Raw genomic sequence first — 15220 nt, 5'->3', positions numbered from 1 at the left:
AGCTGTAGTCTAACCTCTCACCCGACTCTCCTTTTAGCTGTAGTCTAACCTCTCACCCGACTCTCCTTTTAGCTGTAGTCTAACCTCTCACCCGACTCTCCTTTTAGCTGTAGTCTAACCTCTCACCCGACTCTCCTTTTAGCTGTAGTCTAACCCATCACCCGACTCTCCTTTTAGCTGTAGTCTAACCCATCACCCGACTCTCCTTTTAGCTGTAGTCTAACCTCTCACCCGACTCTCCTTTTAGCTGTAGTCTAACCTCTCACCCGACTCTCCTTTTAGCTGTAGTCTAACCTCTCACCCGACTCTCCTTTTAGCTGTAGTCTAACCTCTCACCCGACTCTCCTTTTAGCTGTAGTCTAACCCATCACCCGACTCTCCTTTTAGCTGTAGTCTAACCCATCACCCGACTCTCCTTTTAGCTGTAGTCTAACCTCTCACCCGACTCTCCTTTTAGCTGTAGTCTAACCTCTCACCCGACTCTCCTTTTAGCTGTAGTCTAACCTCTCACCCGACTCTCCTTTTAGCTGTAGTCTAACCTCTCACCCGACTCTCCTTTTAGCTGTAGTCTAACCTCTCACCCGACTCTCCTTTTAGCTGTAGTCTAACCTCTCACCCGACTCTCCTTTTAGCTGTAGTCTAACCTCTCACCCGACTCTCCTTTTAGCTGTAGTCTAACCTCTCACCCGACTCTCCTTTTAGCTGTAGTCTAACCTCTCACCCGACTCTCCTTTTAGCTGTAGTCTAACCTCTCACCCGACTCTCCTTTTAGCTGTGGTCTAACCTCTCACCCGACTCTCCTTTTAGCTGTAGTCTAACCTCTCACCCGACTCTCCTTTTAGCTGTAGTCTAACCTCTCACCCGACTCTCCTTTTAGCTGTAGTCTAACCTCTCACCCGACTCTCCTTTTAGCTGTAGTCTAACCTCTCACCCGACTCTCCTTTTAGCTGTAGTCTAACCTCTCACCCGACTCTCCTTTTAGCTGTAGTCTAACCTCTCACCCGACTCTCCTTTTAGCTGTAGTCTAACCTCTCACCCGACTCTCCACACTATAAATAATCATGTGGTATACACCCAGGTAGAGGTGTTTGTTACTTGATAAAAGCTCACTGTGTGGGTGAAGCGAAGTTAATGAAGGATAGTGTTATACTGCTTTTGTGTGTATTTATCCAACTCCTTACTCGTTCTCTTGACATTATTGTGACAGATAAGGTAGTTTTAGCTGCGAGAAGCTATGTACAGGAGGGCCCCACATATACAGCACCTATTTTCGGTGTTTCACGTTTATCGTTGGCGTCAGAGCGAGCCATTGTTCACTATGTTCCACACGCCGGTGACTATCACCCGCTTGTGGAACATCGAAAATAGGCGCTGTATATGCGGGTCCCTCCTGTATCTGCACTGTCGTAGGCTGACATTATTGGGCAAAGATGAGCACTAGTGTACTGGTAACATTCGACTGTCACGCATACTGCCTAGCAGCAAAAACAGCCTGGTTGACCAGGTTAGTACCAGACGAGCCTGGGCCCATGGCCGGGCTCCGAGAATAGTAAGAATCTCAAAACTCATTAAAGGTATATCAGAGGTAAATGCTGGCTAAAGAATAACCAGTGTTTGTTGTATTCATTTGAGTGGCATCTGTAGGAACATGATCAGTGAATGTAATTCAGAATAAATATATGCGTCATGAAGCTATAATTCATTGTCCAGTTCACTTTTCCTTCCTTATACATAAAACTCTGGAAGACGAGTGTCTGTGACCGCAACCACTGATGGTAAATATGGCAGCCAACTTAAATTTATATGGAATTGTCATACTGTTGTCGTTATCATGGATGATTGGTAACCACCTTGGCAGTCATCTTGGATTTCTCAACTTCCTGATGGGTGACAGAGTGGCACCTGCTGCATTAATTCTCAATCTATACGCCTCGGGGGTTCAATATCAACAAAGAACAATTATGTACTATAAACTCCCTAGGTTCATTCATCTTTCCACTAACCTAACTCTCCCTCGTTTTATCGCTTAGTTATTATGATGATAACTATCCCTCGTCGTAGTCTAAGTTATTACCATTGACACCAGGCCATTTCCATCAGCTACATGCACATTCCCTTGTATATAACATAAATGTGTTGCATTACGAGGCTTGTGACCATAACCAGGTAACTGTTGTTTCAGATCCCTGGACGAGCGTCCCAGGAAACAAGGCAGTTCATACCACCAACAAACACTTCGGTGAGGTGAGTCAAGTCAGCACCAGGCTGCCTCTAACTTATCTTACCACAGTGGTGTTCTTAACCCTAGAATACGAGGCTGCAGGATTTAACCGGCTGATGCACGTATTTTATTCTATCTAAGAAAGATATATAGTGGAAGGAAAGAGTGAGTTTTGAAGGTACTTTGTCTACTGTGATGCCTGAGAGAGAGGGAGAGAGAGATCTGGACTATGTACTGGCGATGTACTTACAACTGTACTCGTCTCATTTCATACACCTAGATTATTGGAACTCTTCAAATGCCTCAACTTGTACTGCTGCAGTGCAGACGAAAGATATCACCATGTTCACCTGGAGAATCCAGGTAGGGACTGCTTCATTTACACACTGAAAGCAGTGCTTAGAGAAGTGAGAGACGTTGTAGACGGTGCAAGTTACTCCAGGGGAAAAGTAGAGGTGCAGCAGACACATTGATGTATGTGAAGGACTAACGACTATGTAACGCCCTTTTAAGGAGGTGTAGAGAACGAAACAAACTCTTATAAGGGAAGTGTAGACACCGAGTAGACCCAAGGTAGACACTAAGTAAACACAAGGTAGAAACCAAGTAGACACAGGGTGGACACCAAGTAAACACAAGGTAGAAACCAAGTAGACAAGGTAGACACGGTAGACAAGGTAGACAAGTATATTCTAAAAATTTCCACCAGAGGTCTTTAAAAATATCAAATCCTTGTGCTGGTGAGCGGCTTATGATCCAAGGGGTCGGAGGTACCCACCATCCCTCACGTTCCTTGGTTCAGCAGTGGTTACCTGCCGTGCTCCAGGTACTGCTTCAGCACTGATGACTTTATCCGAAGATTACCCGAAGACGGCCGGTCCCAGACCAGGTCTTCCGGTGACTGGCTGTGACTAGCTGACTGGCTAACTGGCTGTAACTAACTGGCTGTGACTAGCTGACTGGCTGTGAGTGGCTAACTGGCTGTGACTAGCTGACTGGCTGTGAGTGGTTAACTGGCTGTAACTAGCTGGCTGTGACTAGCTGACTGGGTGTGAGTGGCTAACTGGTTGTGACTAGCTGGCTGTGAGTGGCTAACTGGTTGTGACCAGCTGGCTGTGAGTGGCTAACTGGCTGTTAGTGATGGCTGTATGCAAGCCAACGTACAGAAGGGCCCCACTTTACAGCGCTTCGTTTTACGGCGTTTCACTATTGCAAAAAAATATATTCAATATAAACTCTGGACGAGAATATTTTAAGGTAAGTAATGTGTGTACTGTGTATGGATTGTTTTTAGACCTGACTGTTGTTCACTTAATATATGATAGTATAGACATGTTATCAGGCTTTTACAGCGAATTTAGCTTTACAGCAGTAGCTGTGAACCCAGCCTGCTGTATAAGCAGGGCCCTCCTGTACAGCAGTAGCTCTGAACCTAGCCTGCTGTATAAGCAGGGCCCTCCTGTACAGCAGTAGCTCTGAAGCTAGCCTGCTGTATAAGCAGGGCCCTCCTGTACAGCAGTAGCTCTGAAGCTAGCCTGCTGTATAAGCAGGGCCCTCCTGTACAGCAGTAGCTCTGAACCTAACCTGCTGTATAAGCAGGGCCCTCCTGTACAGCAGTAGCTGTGAACCTAGCCTGCTGTATAAGCAAGGCCCTCCTGTACAGCAGTAGCTCTGAACCTAACCTGCTGTATAAGCAGGGCCCTCCTGTACAGCAGTAGCTCTGAACCTAGCCTGCTGTATAAGCAGGGCCCTCCTGTACAGCAGTAGCTCTGAACCCAGCCTGCTGTATAAGCAGGGCCCTCCTGTACAGCAGTAGCTCTGAAGCTAACCTGCTGTATAAGCAGGGCCCTCCTGTACAGCAGTAGCTCTGAAGCTAACCTGCTGTATAAGCAGGGCCCTCCTGTACAGCAGTAGCTCTGAAGCTAACCTGCTGTATAAGCAGGGCCCTCCTGTACAGCAGTAGCTCTGAAGCTAACCTGCTGTATAAGCAGGGCCCTCCTGTACAGCAGTAGCTCTGAACCTAGCCTGCTGTATAAGCAGGGCCCTCCTGTACAGCAGTAGCTCTGAACCTAGCCTGCTGTATAAGCAGGGCCCTCCTGTACAGCAGTAGCTCTGAACCTAACCTGCTGTATAAGCAGGGCCCTCCTGTACAGCAGTAGCCCTGAACCTAACCTGCTATATAAGCAGGGCCCTCCTGTACAGCAGTAGCTCTGAAGCTAACCTGCTGTATAAGCAGGGCCCTCCTGTACAGCAGTAGCTCTGAACCTAGCCTGCTGTATAAGCAGGGCCCTCCTGTACAGCAGTAGCCCTGAACCTAACCTGCTGTATAAGCAGGGCCCTCCTGTACAGCAGTAGCCCTGAGCCTATAACCTGCTGTATAAACGGGACCCTGCTGTACAGTAGTAGCCCTGAACGTAACTTGCTGTATAAGCCGGGCCCTCCTGTATGCACCACAGCCCAGCTTATCAGGAATTAGCTTGAGAAATTAATAATAATAATGAAAAAAATGAGTTTTTAAATATAACTGGCCTTAATGCAGGACAGCTGGGAAGCCTTTTGCAATATACTTCTATATTTATAAATGGAGTGGGGGGATTGGGTTGAGAAGGAGTTGGGGGATGCAAGTGCGGATATTAACCATTTGGATTACTTGTGGAAGGGAGGGGTTGTTAGAGTGGTTGAGAGAGAGAGAGAGAGAGAGAGAGAGAGAGAGAGAGAGAGAGAGAGAGAGAGAGAGAGAGAGAGAGAGAGAGAGAGAGAGAGAGAGAGAGAGAGAGGGAGAGAGAGAAGAGAGAATGTTGGCTTGGTTAGGGTGAAGACACGTGGGGGTTGGAGGGAAGTGCAAGTTGGGGTTTGGGTGGTAAGGGGGAGGGGTAGAGAGGGGGTGGGTAGGCTGTAGATGTGGTGGTAGGGGGGATGGTAGCTGTGTTTGTGGAGTGGACAATTAATGTGTGTGTATAGTGAAGGAGCACAGTACTACTGTATTCTATACACCCGGTAAGAGCAGGTGCAGGTGAGTCAGGTGGTGGCTGGCTTCACCTGGCTCTCATTACCTACACTCATCTGGTGCAAGCTTCCCTCGTTGACATATCTAGGGACGGTGGGCAGGAAGTATACCCAACTGGTATGTTTAAGCTGGCGTAACATTACATAAGGCATGAAAACAATAGGAACAGTCAAGTAAGCCTACTGAGGCACGTAGGTCAGGTCCTTGAGATATACAAGTAATAATAATAATAATAATAATAATAATAATAATAATAATAATAATAATAATAATAACGTTTATTTCTACAAGTACATGATGCAACTTAGACATTCCTAGCTGATGTCAGTGACATATCCTAGTTGTTAATATTCATGGATAACCCATTACCAACTTACTGCAAGTTTATATGACTTGTAGATGAATGGTTCAGAGAACCGACATGTTGATAAATTAGACACATGTGCAACTCTTGGGTATCTTTATTGAGGAAACGTTTCGCCACACAGTGGCTTCATCAGTCCATACAAAGGAGAATCTTGAAGAACAGGAGGAGAATGAGGTAATCAGTCCCTCAACCTTGAGTCGATGTGGTCAGTCCATCAATCTTGAATAGAATTCTATTCAAGATTGATGGACTGATGAAGCCACTGTGTGGCGAAACGTTTCCTCAATAAAGATACCCAAGAGTTGCACATGTGTCTAATTTATCAAGTTTATGTCACTAGAACCAGTGAAGGAGCGAAACATCGTTTGAGAGGTTCCTCCCTAAAGTGGGTCACTGTTGAAAACCTCGGCGGCGCTGTTTACACCACATTAAACTGGTTGTAATAAAGTTGGTAGAATTACCGACAATATGTAAAGTAAAAGGACACAAGTGCAACTGATGTGACATTTTATTGTGGCAACGTTTCGCTCTCCAGGAGCTTTATTAAGCTGATACAATAAAATGCCACATTAGTTGCACTTGTGTCCTTTTACTTAACACATTACACTGGCTCACACAGCTGTCTCGTCTACTTTTATACTTATAATAAAACTGGCAGTGTGCTGTACTCATCTGCAACTCCAGAAGTAACAACTTGGTTGATCAGGCCTTGAGCCACAAGGAGGCCTGTTCTGGGACCAGGTCGCGGGGGGCGTTCAACCACGGAAACGTCCTTTAGGACTCCTTCCTGTTGTAGCAGGACGTCACATAACGCAGCGGTGATGTTACTGAAGACGATGTTATACGTAACATCGCATTTGCGATTTTGGCTTAAATGGCAACGCTCTTCTTGCCGGATAAGGCAAGCGAAAATTTGTGTTTGCAATAATTTTACAAAAAATATTCTGAACCTAACGAAAAAAATATATTTCATTGTGTTTGTTTATTATTAAATTATTGTAAACTTATCTAAAATATATTAAGTTGGATTAGGCTAAATTAAATTGAGCTTGTTATAATAAAGTTAGGTAAGTTTTCTAAGGTTCTTTTGGTACAAAATTATTAATTTTTACATTAACGTAAGTAAAAAAAAATATATCCTTAAACGTATAAGAGAAAATTTTTGAAAGGACTTAATTTTAAATGAGTTCTTGCTAATTGACCAATTTTACCTATTCGGCACGACATATATATATTACAAATCATATTGTTCTTTATAGCTTATGATGTATCACCATCTGATACCATTTATCACCACCTGACACCATCTCTCGTCACTTTCACCATCATTCAGGGTAGGAATATTACATGTAGCTGCTACCATGATCCATGGTGTACCAGTCTAGTTACCCATGATCCATGGTGTACCAGTCTAGTTACCCATGATCCATGGTGTACCAGTCTAGTTACCCATGATCCATGGTGTACCAGTCTAGCTACCCATGATCCATGGTGTACCAGTCTAGTTACCCATGATCCATGGTGTACCAGTCTAGTTACCCATGATCCATGGTGTACCAGTCTAGTTACCCATGATCCATGGTGTACCAGCCTAGTTACCCATGATCCATGGTGTACCAGCCTAGTTACCCATGATCCATGGTGTACCAGTCTAGTTACCCATGATCCATGGTGTACCAGTCTAGTTACCCATGATCCATGGTGTACCAGTCTAGTTACCCATGATCCATGGTGTACCAGTCTAGTTACCCATGATCCATGGTGTACCAGTCTAGTTACCCATGATCCATGGTGTACCAGCCTAGTTACCCATGATCCATGGTGTACCAGTCTAGTTACCCATGATCCATGGTGTACCAGTCTAGTTACCCATGATCCATGGTGTACCAGCCTAGTTACCCATGATCCATGGTGTACCAGCCTAGTTACCCATGATCCATGGTGTACCAGTCTAGTTACCCATGATCCATGGTGTACCAGTCTAGTTACCCATGATCCATGGTGTACCAGTCTAGTTACCCATTGTGGAAAATTGCATTTATCTGAATGTAACTAATTATGTACATAACAGTAAATGATAACAAAGATAATTATTATTTATCAATGCTACATAGATAAGTAGGAATTTGGGACACCTAGGTCGCAAAAAATGTCCCCCTTCGATACCTACCACTGTCATAACCACAAGTTGCTCTGGACCTATTAATTAAATGAAATATACATACACCAGGAATACTCGTAAATATATAAATTTGTGGACTGTATATTAAAAAATGATTATAAATTCACATGTACATAACAGAAGGAAAATATATCTTAATATCACTCACCAATTTGACTGGATATTAAGTTGTATGATACTCAGAAAAACCTCACTAACTAAATTTATGAAAACACTGGCCAGAATTACACACAAATCTAGTGAGCTTATCTGAGGTTCATGGAGCTGTCTTGTCCAGTCGTCTGATATCTCAAGTTATGCAGGAATGCACATCCAACAATTTCGCCTCCTATTTGAGAGGTGCCAATCCAATTTTAACCTCTAGAGCACGAAAAAATCTTCCCATTATATTAACGTTGTATCCAATTCAAAACCAAGATGGCGAGTCCCCTCTGCGCAGACGCAGGCTTTCCGTTTTCTATGACATAAATATTATTAAATACAGTATGGCCATCTATTTACATATAAATACTGAATTTCTGGAAAATATATACAGTATTTTCCACACCCATGATCCATGGTGTACCAGCCTAGTTACCCATGATCCATGGACACACTCATTACCTAACACCATATATCACCACTTAACATCTGTCACCATCTATCACCACCTAACATGTCACCATCTGTCACAATCTAATATCATCTGTCACCATCTATCACCACCTAACGTGTCACCATCTGTCACAATCTAACATCATCTGTCACCATCTATCGCCACCTAACACCATCTATCACCACCTAACACCATCTATCACCACCTACTGTGCAAAACCCAGTCTGGTTTCCGAATTCTCCCCAGTTTTACGGCGGGGGGGGGGGAGGGATATTTTCCAAGTGGGAACTAAACCACACTCATATATTTTATTTTTTCCATCTATAGTCGGGTTCTAATAATTTTTGGGATATAAATATGGCGAATCTTGAAGCGAAAACGTGCTTTCTACATCCCTGTTATGAGAGGTTTGTCTGTCTGTATGTCAGACCAAGGTTCTTCTAGCTCATTTGTTTATCATAACATCGTTAATCATAGTTATTTAGCGTGGAGTATACACAGTGTGTGTGTGTTCTGAACACGCACACACACACACACACACACACACACACACATATATATAACCACGAATTATTGGTATTAATCAATAACAACACTGCGACTAGCCGAGGATTCGAACCCATGTCGTTTTGGCCTACCTCATGGTGAGCGTAAATTACACGTAACGCTCTAACCCACGGGACCACGCAATCCTACAAGAATGATGCACCCAGCAGAGCTAGGTGTGGTCCCGTAATGTGTGATTTTCGCTCACCATGAGGTGGGCCAAAACGACATGGGTTCGAATCCTCGGCTAATCGCAGCGTTGTTAATGATATATATATATATATATATATATATATATATATATATATATATATATATATATATATATATATATATATATATATATATATATGCATGTAAATATCGCAGACAAACAATACAAGATGCAAAACAATCACGGGGGCAGTTGAATGATAGCTCTAGGCCTTTCGTGTTGCAATCAACACATCATCAGGAGCTTGTAACGTTGCAGAAAAGAGGAGGATGTCCAGCAAACACGATCACCGGGGGACTTTCCCTGTGGTCGTGTTTGCTTTACTTCCGGTGCCCGGCTTTAGGCAAGGCTCGTCTGAAGCTTTCATGGTTAACCAGGCTGTTGCTACTGGCTGCCCGCTGGTCCGGATCACCTATAATTATAACTTTGCATTATACTGAGGACTAGATTATTATTATTATTATTATTATTATTATTATTATTATTATTATTATTACTACTACTATTATTATTATTATTATTATTATTATTATTAATGGAGTCGCTAAATCCGCACGGGTAATATATAGCTTCTGGGAATGGAAGGTAACCAGGTCAGATTTAAGGAAGGTTACTCCTGCTCCTTGAAGGTAGAGCCCTCCACCGGCATCAATACACCTCCCATCCTAGGTTTTAATGACTGGCGGCTCGAACCTCTGTCATCAAACATTTGGAGATGCTCACTAGTTACCCCCCACCCACCCTTTTTTTGAGTATATTGGGAGGGTTTGTGTGCAGCAAGCACCAACAGTCTGAAGGAGCACATCATAGCATGAGTCAGTAGGCCTCCTGTAGTGCTCCTCTTATGTTCTCATCCAGGAGTCCTGGTCTGGGAACGGTCCGCAGGGTCGATGATCCATCCAACCATCAGCAGATAGGCTTACGTATGTGCTGTTAGGCCTATGGCCAGCTAGGCCTAGCTGAATAGCATGCAGGTAATTGTCAAGTTGTCCCAGGTGCAGCAGCGGGTTGGGGGAAGGCAGGGGGGGGTAAGAGGGAGGGGTGTGTAAGAAAGGCGGTGAAGAATAGGAGAGGGCAGAAGAAGAGGGAGGAGATAGGGGGAGGGAGTGAGGGGAGATGGAGGGTGAGGGAGTGAGGGGTGATGGAGAGGGAGGGAGTGAAAGGGTGATGGAGGGGAGGGAGTGAAGGGGTGAGGGAGAGGGAGGGAGTGAAAGGGTGATGGAGGGTGAGGGAGGGGTGATGGAGAGGGAGTGAAAGGGTGTGGATGGAGGGGAGGGAGTGAAGGGGTGATGGAGGGGAGGGAGTAGGAAGGGGTGAGGAAGTGAAGGGGTGAGGGAGTGAAGGGGTGATGGAGGGGGAGGGAGTGGAGGGGTGAGGGAGGGGGAGGGAGTGAAGGGGGTGAGGGGAGGGGGGAGGGAGGGAGGTGAAGGGGGTGATGGAGGGGAGGGGAGGAAGGGGTGAGGAGGGAGGTGAAGGGGTGATGGAGGGGGAGGGAGTGAAGGGGTGATGTAGGGGAGGGAGGAAGGGGTGATGTTGGGGGAGGAGTGAAGGGGTGATGGAGGGGAGGGAGAAGGGGTGATGATGGGGAGGGGAGTGAAGGGGTGATGGAGGGGAGGAGGGTGGAAGGGATGATGGAGGAGGGGAGGGTGAAGGGGTGATGAAGGGGAGGGGAGAGGAAGGGGTGATGAAGGGGAGGGGAGGTGGGGAAGGGGTGATGGAGGGGGAGGGAGTGAAGGGGTGATGGAGAGGGAAGGGGTGATGGAGGGGGAGGGAGTGAAGGGGTGATGGAGAGGGAGGGAGTGAGGGTGAGGGAGAAAGCGTTGAGGGTGACACCAGCACCTTGACCTCTAAGATTATCTGAACACTGAAGTCACCACTGAAGGAATAGTCAGTACGTGGTTGTTTCAGACACTGAAGTCACACCACTCTAACCTTCAGTAAACTTACAGCCATCGACCAGCTGTCAACAGCTGGTCTGAGAGTGCCATCTTTAACATGATCACTCAACACCTCTATAATAGACATAACCTTTGCCACCGAAGTGGCTAATTTATTGTTAACTCCCCATCCATCCTGTGGATGGTAGCGAAGAGCATATAGACACACAAAAGGCCTAGGAACTAGGCCCTAAAAGGGTTAACAGGAGTACACCTGAATTTATATCTACAGTTCACTTATCTGTTACAAGCAAATTTAGGAAGGAGGAAATAGGAAATTTGCTTAATATATCTGGTATTTTACTGTTATTAATATTATACCTTGACATGTTATAGGTTATTGTGCTGTCTCTATATTCCTCAATAAGTGGACAATTAAGCACATAGTGTTGAAGATAGTGATCATAGAGACGACCACAAACTTTGCACTTGGTTTGATTATCATGTGTGTGTCTGCCAAGCTGTCAGAAATACTTGTAACCAAGCCTAAGCCTGGCTGCTGCAACATCAGTCAGTCTGTTCACATTGCAAGTTCTCCATAAACGCACTTATCTACATTCATGTTATCATAGTGGGTTATAAATCTACTCAGGCTTCTAATTGCATTCCTATAACATTCAATTTCATTATTTACTTCTCTCCTAATATTAATCCTAATACTAGAGACACAGACACACCAGAGTTATATTATACATTATTCTTCAGTGTGCTTTTCTTGGCTAACATATCAACGTTATTGTGAAGGAGTAATTCAGTGTGTGATGGGATCCGTAACAATTGTACATTAATTATTTTTCGTAATGCTTGCATCTTTGCCAGGCGACCGCGCTACCATACCTACCCAAAGATTACATTAGGTAAGGCTCGTCAGGAAACAGGACGAGTGTTTCCTGACTCGGGTCTAAGTCAGATGATGACCTGCTGTTGGAGCTTTTGGTCACTTGACCGGAGCCTTCTGCTGGCTTACCGGTCCACCCCTTGAAAAATTATGGTCACAGTTATAACCATTTAGTATATATCTCCCACCCAAAGACATAATTAATTCCCAAGTGACTGGTGCCACGTAGTGTTGAGTTCCAACAAGACATCAGCTCTCTCTCTCTCTCTCTCTCTCTCTCTCTCTCTCTCTCTCTCTCTCTCTCTCTCTCTCTCTCTCTCTCTCTCTCTCTCTCTATCCTTGCTCTCCAGTATGAGTACGCATGTGTACGCACGTGCTGGTACGGCCCCGGGCCAGCTTTATCATGGGGATGATAAGATCTGACTGAGATGTGAAAGTACCATTGTCCTAGGCCGCTGGCCTCTCAGTGGAGGCTTGTGATGCTATCAGCTTATCTGGTCTCCACGTCTCCTTTATTGTAGTGCTGGTGTCAGCAGTGTTGCTGCAGGCAGTTGTAGTGCTGGTGTCAGCAATGTTGCAGCAGGCAGCGGTAGTGCTGGTACCAACAATGTTGCAGCAGACACTGGTGGTGCTGGTACCAGCAATGTTGATGCAGGCAATGATAGAAGGCGATCACCGTGGTCAAGGAGGTGAAGGGGGGAGGGTGCAAGTTAGGAGGCGCAGGTGAAGGGGGTACAAGTTAGGGGGTACAGGAGAGGGAGTTTAAAGGAGGAGGGGGCTGCAGAAGAAAGCACAGTCAAGCAGTTTGGGCGTATACCAGGCAAGACTCACCCACTTTTGGCTACGCCGCCAGCGACCGGTTCACCCACGCTAGCGCCGCCATCACTCTCCTGAAGAACTCGTTACTGTTTGCAACGGACGCACAGCAGAGCAACGGACACGTACTAAACCAACGGATACGTAAGAGATTAATAGTGGTGAAGAATGAGGGAGGGAGATGGCGGAGGGTGTGTGCATGTGACCTGTTGTGAGGGGGCCAGGCTTGATGCCAGGCTTCTCTCAGCAGGGAGTCAACAGGTCACTCAGTCAGGCAGCCAGTGCCTGACGCCAGGCTTCCCTCTCAACAGGGAGACAGCAGGATACTCAGGCAGCCAGTGCCTAAACCCAGGCTTCCCTCTAGACTGCCTGGTCAACCAGGTTGTTTATGCTAGCTAACTGCAGGCCCACAACCATCACAAGCCGGTCGATGCACCACTTTTACCAGGAAGGTGTCCAGCTTCTCCTTTGAAAGCTGTAGTTTGCATTTACCTGGCGTCTACTTGGAGTTGATTTCTGGGGTGTCACCGCCACCCCTTTCCCCCGGAGGTGCGGTCAAAGACTAGACCTGTGAGGTGCCGAAACTGCCTTCAGCACCGACAAGCCTGGTTGACCAGGCGAACACCAGACGAGCCTGGTCCATGGCCGGGCCCCGGGAGTAGAAAGACTCCCGGAACTCATCAAAGATATTAATGGTAAAGGTGTTCTCGTTTTGTCTCAATGCTAGTTCACTGCCTCTCAAGAGGCAGTGGAGGCACCTTGAAGCTGCCTCTCAAGAGGCAGTGGAGGCACCTTGAAGCTGCCTCTCAAGAGGCAGTGGAGGCACCTTGAAGCTGCCCATCAAGAGGCAGTGGAGGCACCTTGAAGCTGCCTCTCCCGAGGCAGTGGCGGCACCTGGAAGCTGCCTCTCCAGAGGCAGTGGAGGCACCTTGAAGCTGCCTCTCAAGAGGCAGTGGAGGCACCTTGAAGCTGCCTCTCAAGAGGCAGTGGAGGCACCTTGAAGCTGCCTCTCAAGAGGCAGTGGAGGCACCTTGAAGCTGCCTCTCAAGAGGCAGTGGAGGCACCTTGAAGCTGCCCCTCAAGAGGCAGTGGAGGCACCTGGAAGCTGCCTCTCAAGAGGCAGTGGAGGCATCTTGAATCTGCCCCTCAAGAGGCAGTGGAGGCACCTTGAAGCTGCCCCTCAAGAGGCAGTGGAGACACCTTGAAGCTGCCTCTCAAGAGGCAGTGGAGACACCTTGAAGCTGCCTCTCAAGAGGCAGTGGAGGCACCTTGAAGCTGCCTCTTAAGAGGCAGTGGAGACACCTTGAAGCTGCCTCTCAAGAGGCAGTGGAGACACCTTGAAGCTGCCTCTCAAGAGGCAGTGGAGGCACCTTGAAGCTGCCCCTCAAGAGGCAGTGGAGGCACCTTGAAGCTGCCTCTCAAGAGGCAGTGGAGGCACCTTGAAGCTGCCTCTCAAGAGGCAGTGGAGGCACCTTGAAGCTGCCCCTCAAGAGGCAGTGGAGGCACCTTGAAGCTGCCTCTCAAGAGGCAGTGGAGACACCTTGAAGCTGCCTCTCAAGAGGCAGTGGAGGCATCTTGAATCTGCCCCTCAAGAGGCAGTGGAGGCACCTTGAAGCTGCCCCTCAGAGGCGGTGGAGGCACCTGAAGCTGCCTCTCAAAGAGGCAGTGGAGGCACCTTGAAGCTGCCTCTCAAGACAGGTGGAGGCACCTGAAGCTGCCCCTCAAGGCAGGGGGAGGCACCTTGAACTGCCCCTCAGAGGCGGTGGTTCAAGAGGCAGTGGAGGCACCTTTGAACTGCCTCAAGAGGCAGGTGGCAGCTGCTCTCAAGAGGCAGTGGAGGCTGCCTCAGAGCCAGGTTGAGCTGCCTGAGGCAGTGGCTTTGACTCAAGAGGCAGTGGGGTGTGGAAGCTGCTCAAGAGGCAGTGGAGGCATAAGCTGCCCCCTCAGGCTGGAGGCACCAACGAAGCTGGCTCTCCAAGAGGCAGTGGAGACATTTTGAAGCTGCCTCTCAAGAGGCGTGGGAGGTAGAGCTGCCCTCAGCCAGTGGCACCGCTGCCTCTCAAGAGGCAGTGGAGGCACCTTAGCTGCCTCAAGAGGAGTGGGCCATTAAGCTGCCTCAAGAGTGGATGAACGCCCCTGCTGGGGCTCAAGAGGCAGTGGAGACTTGCCAAGCTGCTCTCCTAGCAGTGGAGGTGTGAAGCTGCCTCTCAAGAGGCGAGGCACTGAAGCTGCCTCTCCTCAAGCAGGTGGAGGCACTTGAAGCTGGCCTCAGGAGCAGTGGAGGCTTGAAGCTGCCTCAAGCAGTGGGCATTTGAGCTGCCTCTCAACAGTGGGGCATTGAAGCTGCCTCTTAAGCAGGTGGGACACAGCTGTCAGAGGCACCTGAGCTGCCTCTCAAGAGGCGTGGAGTGAAGCTGCCCCTCAAGAGGCAGTGATTTGTGAAGCTGCCTCTCAAGAGGCAGTGGAGGCACCTTGAAGCTGCCTCCTCCTCCCACCC

The 15220-nt window shown here is 47.3% G+C and overlaps 1 protein-coding gene across 1 annotated transcript in view; it reads left to right on the top strand.

Moving 5' to 3' along the window:
* LOC128689293 (Cyclin-dependent kinase 4) overlaps positions 1-15220 on the top strand; it is a 564556-nt gene that overhangs the window by 151013 nt on the left and 398323 nt on the right. Inside the window, exon 2 of the mRNA XM_070086124.1 lies at positions 2183-2244. The gene's annotated coding sequence lies outside the window, so the exon portion shown is untranslated. The remainder of the gene's footprint in view (positions 1-2182; positions 2245-15220) is intronic.

The sequence above is a fragment of the Cherax quadricarinatus genome, chromosome 18 (genome assembly GCF_038502225.1).
Source record: "Cherax quadricarinatus isolate ZL_2023a chromosome 18, ASM3850222v1, whole genome shotgun sequence".
NCBI lineage: Eukaryota > Metazoa > Arthropoda > Malacostraca > Decapoda > Parastacidae > Cherax > Cherax quadricarinatus.
The sequence above is the reverse complement of the archived record's forward strand: the minus strand, read 5'-3'. Positions and strand labels throughout refer to the sequence as shown.